Below are 6117 nucleotides of genomic sequence, written 5' to 3' on the forward strand. Positions count from 1 at the left end.
TTTGTGACAAACTCATTCTTCCCCATGTCAGCACCTTGGTCCATTTCTCTGGCACCAGCTACCTCCGATTTGCCCAGATTTTGATACTTCCCTTTGGCCTTCAGGAAACGTACGTAGTCTAACTTCAAATAGAGAAAATTTCCAGTCTGCCCAATCTTGCTACAAGTAAATGGGTCAAGTCAATACTGAGTTCCATGTCCATCTTTTTGGATGACGAGTACTCCTTAGCTCAAAGACATCTACTGATAACTGAAATGAAAATAAAATAGAAGTTGAGCAGCTTTGTCTTATCACCCACCAGTATTACATTATCTGCACCAGGCATCATGCCTATACCTTTCTTGTTCTTTTCCTAAATATAGATTAAAGGATCCTTTTAGTTGTCCTTAACTTATTTTGGCAGGGCCCAGCTTATCCTAGGTTTGAATCTTCCTGATACCTTCCATACGAATCTACACTGACATTCCGTATTTGCTCTTGATTGAATGTCCCTTTCTCTAAGTTCTCTGAAAATCCTGCCCTGTGGCTCTCTGTGTGCTTCATAGTAGGAACTATTTTTATATTTCTTTCATTTCCTCTGTGGCATCTAGCACAGTGCCTTATATGAAAGACCACCATAAAATCTTATCAACCCAACTTATTTTTGTTACCAAATGCTAAAGTGAGTCTTTTTAGTGTATTTGTTAAAAGTGTCTTTAAAGGTAGTCTTTCTCAGACATGTGAAAATATAAGGCATTCCCCCATAAACCAGCCCTGAATAGTAAGGATGATTACACATTATTACTACATTTTAATATTTAAGCAAAAGATAACTAGCAATTCCGAACTCCTATACTATGAGGAAACATAGTCAGTGGTATTTCACAGCTTTTGTGCAATTAAAAAACAAAACTAAAATTTCAAACCCCTTTTGGTTTAATGCTAATTTCTTAATTAGGACCTAGATTTAGCAAATGTTAGTGGTATTGTACTTGCTTCACCTCTCTCTCTTTCTCTTGCTCCTACTTTTTTGGGCTGAATCTTTCAAAGCAAGTGCTGACATCTTTGCTTCTACCGAGAAGATAAAAATTTTACACAACATGGCCGGCATTAGTGTAAAATTTTTATCTTCTCCGTAGAAGCAAAGACAACTAGGTTGACCATCAATGAAGCTGCTGAATTTTGAGTTTGGGGTCCTGCTTTCTCCACTGTGATTCTGCTTTCCTTTTTCCCAGGACCAATGAAATACTTCCTCCTCAAGATCTACTCCCCCTGGGCAATATTTTCAATCCAGACATTATCCTCTTCCCTCCAGCTCAGTAAAATAAAATTTCCTAGTTTTTTTTTTTTTTTTCCTGTACAACTGTAGGCAGCCTCTTTCCTCTAGTTAACAAGATGAATAGGCTATATATTATGAGGATCAAGTAGTATGAAGTGCTACACAAAAACAAATAACTGTCATTTAATGCATGTTGTATTAGTTTTCTATTACTGTGTCAAAATACCTGAGACAATCAACTTACAAGGTTTATTTTGGCTCACACTTTCAGTGTTCCATAGTCAATAAGCCCTGTTGCATTTGGGCCTGTGGCAAGGTAGTAAATCATGGCTGAGGAAGCCTGTTCACCTCATGGAGGTCAGGAAGCAGAGAGAGGGGAAGGGACCATGGTTCCAGTATCCCCTTCAAGGGCACACCCTCAATGATTTAACTCTCCCAACTAGGTCCCACCTCTTCAAGGTTCCATTACCTCCCAGTAGCACCACAAGCTGATGACCACGTCTTTCGAATATAGGCCTTTGAGGGACACTTAGATCCACCACAATGCATGCCAATGATTCAATGTAGTATCCCCAAAGTTTGTTTTCCATGGAACAGAAGGAACAGGCACTATGGAGGTAGACAAGTATTGGTAGTAACAGGAAGAAGGATTTCTGGGTTGAAACAAAAATTCCTTGTTGAAGAAATGAGGTTTTAGGGACAAGTAGAGTATTAAAATCAAACAGATAAAATAGCTTAGATCTGACGTGAATAGAGATCTATTGCAGGTACACAAAGGAGAAAGGTGGAGGAAATCCCATAGTCATTTTTCAGTCAACACTGGCATGGGTCTGGGTGCCTTTATGCAAAATATTTTCTTTCTTATGCTCTCCTAGTGTGTTCTCATATTCTCTCTCTCTCTCTCTCTCTCTCTCTCTCTCTCTCTCTCTCTCTCTCTCTCTCTCTCTCTTCTTTTGGTGGTGCTAGGAATTGAGCCCAGGGCTTTGTGCATGCAAGGCAAACACTGTACCAATGAGCTATGTCCCCATCCTCTCTTTTTCTTTATCCTAATTTTCTAAGCTGTCTACAGTCTTTTTTATTTTATTTTTGGTTCCCAAGTTTTATTCAAGAACTCTTACAAAATATTTCAAATAAAAAAGTTTTAATTCTCATCTCCCTCCTTTTCTTCATCCTGGTTAATCTGGAAGTAATGTAATTCATAACTCTCTGCATTTAGTGACTGTGTGCAACCAGTCATGTAGACTAGTCTTCATGTTTTTTTTTTTTTTTTTTTTTGGGTGAGATATTTCAAATAACTTTTGGAAAAAGCCACCTTAGGTGTTACATTGATCTTGCTCTTGCTCTTTTCGATGGTCACAACCACCCCACAGAGATTCACAGCTTTTCTATTCAATTCTGTCTTGGAGAAGCTGCTCAAAACTGGCAGTGTCCATGATTCCATCTTCTGCGCAGGATGGGTGCATTCAAAGGTGAACTTTATAACATGCTTCTTCTTCTTCTTCTTTTTTTCCCCCCCTTTGCCACAAGGTTTTTCATAGGCGCCATGGAAAGCATCAGAGGCAGAAAGGGTCTTTGGTCTTTAATAAACAAGTAAAAATGATTATTCATAACTATAGTTAGCAGCTATATGGCTTATGATGTGCTAAGAACTGTGCTCAGCAATTTGTTCTCTCATTTAATGCAGGCAACCTGTGAGGAAAATATTATCATCCCCATTAAAATGAGAAAACTAAAACCCAAGCATAAGCTGTCATAAGAGATAGTAGGTTGTGGAATCCAAACCCATGAGTTTGGTTATTATGGATATTTTGCATTATCCAGAATTGTAGCCTTTATCCCTTTGTTCTCAAAGTCAAATATTTGTATTTACACTTTCTTTAACCATCTTGGCAGATCTGTGTGCCTTACAGTGTTTATATTCTTTACTGCTCTCTTCATATACCTTTAAAACTAGCTGCATTTCCAAACTGGAGACTCAATTAAGTAGACTGGGCAGAAATGCAGAGGAGGGTTGCTAGTACTTTTCCATCAGATGGAATGTGATTTCAGTTTTTCCCTTTTTGAAAGCACTTGATTACTTGATTAAGATGATGTCTGGTTTTCCACACTGTAGATTTTCTGTAGTTTCCCCTATAATTATTAAGAATTCTGTGGGGAGATATTTTAAAACTATGTCTATATCCAAATCCTTATCAAACTTCCAGTTTATATATTTATTTACATCTGTATGCTTTTACTATTCAATGTATAGTATTTTATATATATTGTTTTTAAGCTCATTTGTTCTCAAGTTGGCCACTTAAAAGCTGGCCTGTTCCCTTCTGATGTGCCCCATTATTCTTTGAGCATGTTCATAGCACGACTAGAGGCTTCGGGCTCATATCTTCACTTCTTCAGTTCTGGAATCAACTATTTTACCAAGAGGAAAAGTGGAGAATGGTACTTAGAAGCCGAGGTCTGGGCTAGTTGTACTAATTGTTTTGTGGATTCACTCCTGGATCCTGACAAAGGAAAGAGAATGTGTGTACTTATGTACCCAGTACCTATTTCTACAAATAGATTGGTACCACCATTCATAGTCCATGGAAAGGTTTTCTTGTTTTACCTTTCCATATTTGCAATTCGTTTCCTCAACAATGAGAAATCTGGCTATTTTCCTTAACATATTCAGTTATTTGATCAAGCCTCGCTACATGACCATGTCTTGCTGCAGCAGCCTCCTGCTCTGCTCAGTTGCTCTCTACAAACCACTGCCCCTCTATGCTGCCCTCTCAAAGGCAGTTAGCTTCCAGAGAACACCTCACACCAGGCATTTTTGTTCATGTATGCACTCCTCAGACTCTATCATAGCTCTGGCTGTCTCCCCTTCACTGATTATGCTGTGTGGTCCCCTGACTGCACACACCCTCTACAAAATATAAAATTAAAAATATATTCTCTTGGGGCTGGGATGTGGCTCAAGCGGTAGCGGGCTCGCCTGGCATGCGTGTGGCCCGGGTTCGATCCTCAGCACCACATACAAAGATGTTGTGTCCGCCGAAAACTAATAAATAAGTATTAAAAAATTAAAAAAATATATATTCTCTTGCTGGGCGGACGGCACACCTGTAATCCCACCGGCTCGGAAGAAGGCGGCAGGAGGATCGTGAATTCAAAGCCATCCTCAGCAATTTAGCAAGGTGCTAAACAACTCTGTGAGACCCTGTCTTTAAATAAAATAAAAAATAAAAATAAAAAAATTCTCTTTTGCTTTTTGTAAAACTTCAGTGAAATAATTAGGGAAGGTGGGCTAGGGTTGTGGCTTAGTGGTAGAGCACTTGCCTAGCATTGGGTTTGATTCTCAGCACCACATGTAAAATAAATAAAATAAAGGTCCATCAACAACTATAAAAATATAATTATTATCTGTAATTTTTCTTTAACATATCTTCAGGGATCTAGTTCAAGAGGGATGGAGTGACTTCCCAAAGTCGCACATCCTTTATAAAGCAGGCTCTAAATGTAGGGAGGGCTCTTTCCACTCCACCTATCTATGGTATCTCTGACCAAATGCAAAAGTATAGTACTTTTTTTTTTTCCTCCAGTAGAAATGTTTCACACTAATTCAGTTTGTGGTCAACTATAATTTCTGTGTTTTTCTTTTCCTACAATGATATATGTGACAAACATTGGTGCAGTAGAAAAAGAATTGTAGTTTCAACTGTATCTGTGAGACTTCAGGCAAGTTACTTGCTTACCCCAACTATGAAAAGGAGGTGAGAATAGATTAGTGAGTCTATGCCTGCGGGAGTGAGATGGACCACCCTCCATAGTTCCCTATTAAAAGTTACTTAGTTTTTTTCCTAGTGATAGGCCTACAGAAATTCTGCAGAAATATTCCGTTCAAAAGTTCTTAACATGGGCTGGGGATGTGGCGCTCGCCTGTCATGCGCGGGGCGCTGGGTTCGATCCTCAGCACCACATAAAAATAAAGATGTTGTGTCCACCGAAAACTAAAAAATATTAAAAAATTCTCTCTCTCTAAAAAAAAAAAAATCCCTTTCAATTCTCATATTTATACTTCCAAGGCAATCTTTGTAAAATCAACATTTGTTAACTGCTATACACACACACACACACACACACGCTGTAGTTGGACACAACACCTTTATTTATTTTTATGTGGTGCTGAAGATCGAACCCAGCGCCTCGCACGCACATGCTAGGCAAGCGCTCTACCGCTGAGCCACAACCCCAGCCCTGTAAACTGCTTATTTTTTCTTTTTTGGTTCTAATTATTTATAATGACAGTAGAATACATTTTGACATCACACATAAATGGAGTTTAACTCCTCATTCTTCTGGTTGTACATGATGTGGAATTTCAGCTATCGTGTAATCATATGATGTCCGTCCGATACATTCCACTCTCCTTCCTTCCCTGTGCCCCTCCCTTCCCTTCACTCCCCTCGGTCTAAACCAGAGCACCTCTGTTTTTCCCTAGCCCCACCCCTGAACTGCTTTAGTCCTTCATTTTATCATCTTACATTTGGCTCTCAATTGCATCCTTCAAAAATATTAATACATGGCCCATGATGCACTGAGCACTGTCAGAGCCACTTTTTGTACTATTTCTCTTCGCAGGGAAGTCATTTCGAATTTTATATCGAGCTTCCCAACTGGGGAATTGGGAGCATTTGAAGTTCAGACAGGTTACTTATAAACACGCAGGTTCTCCTCCATTCCTTTCGCCAACAGCCCCATGCCAGGGCTGGTTCCTTCGGTGACAGACATTAATGAATTCCTCTTGGGGACAACCCTCTACCCAACAGCAGCCCCATCAACACTCCTATTTCCTAGCTGCTCGCCAGGAATTCGGG

The 6117-nt window shown here is 39.4% G+C and overlaps 1 pseudogene; it reads right to left on the reverse strand.

The window, feature by feature from the left end:
* Positions 1–2399: 2399 nt before the first annotated feature.
* On the reverse strand, positions 2400–2803 carry LOC114105658 (large ribosomal subunit protein eL22 pseudogene; annotated as a pseudogene).
* Between the last annotated feature and the right edge of the window lie 3314 nt (positions 2804–6117).

Source organism: Marmota flaviventris, chromosome 1 (genome assembly GCF_047511675.1).
Source record: "Marmota flaviventris isolate mMarFla1 chromosome 1, mMarFla1.hap1, whole genome shotgun sequence".
NCBI classification, from domain to species: domain Eukaryota; kingdom Metazoa; phylum Chordata; class Mammalia; order Rodentia; family Sciuridae; genus Marmota; species Marmota flaviventris.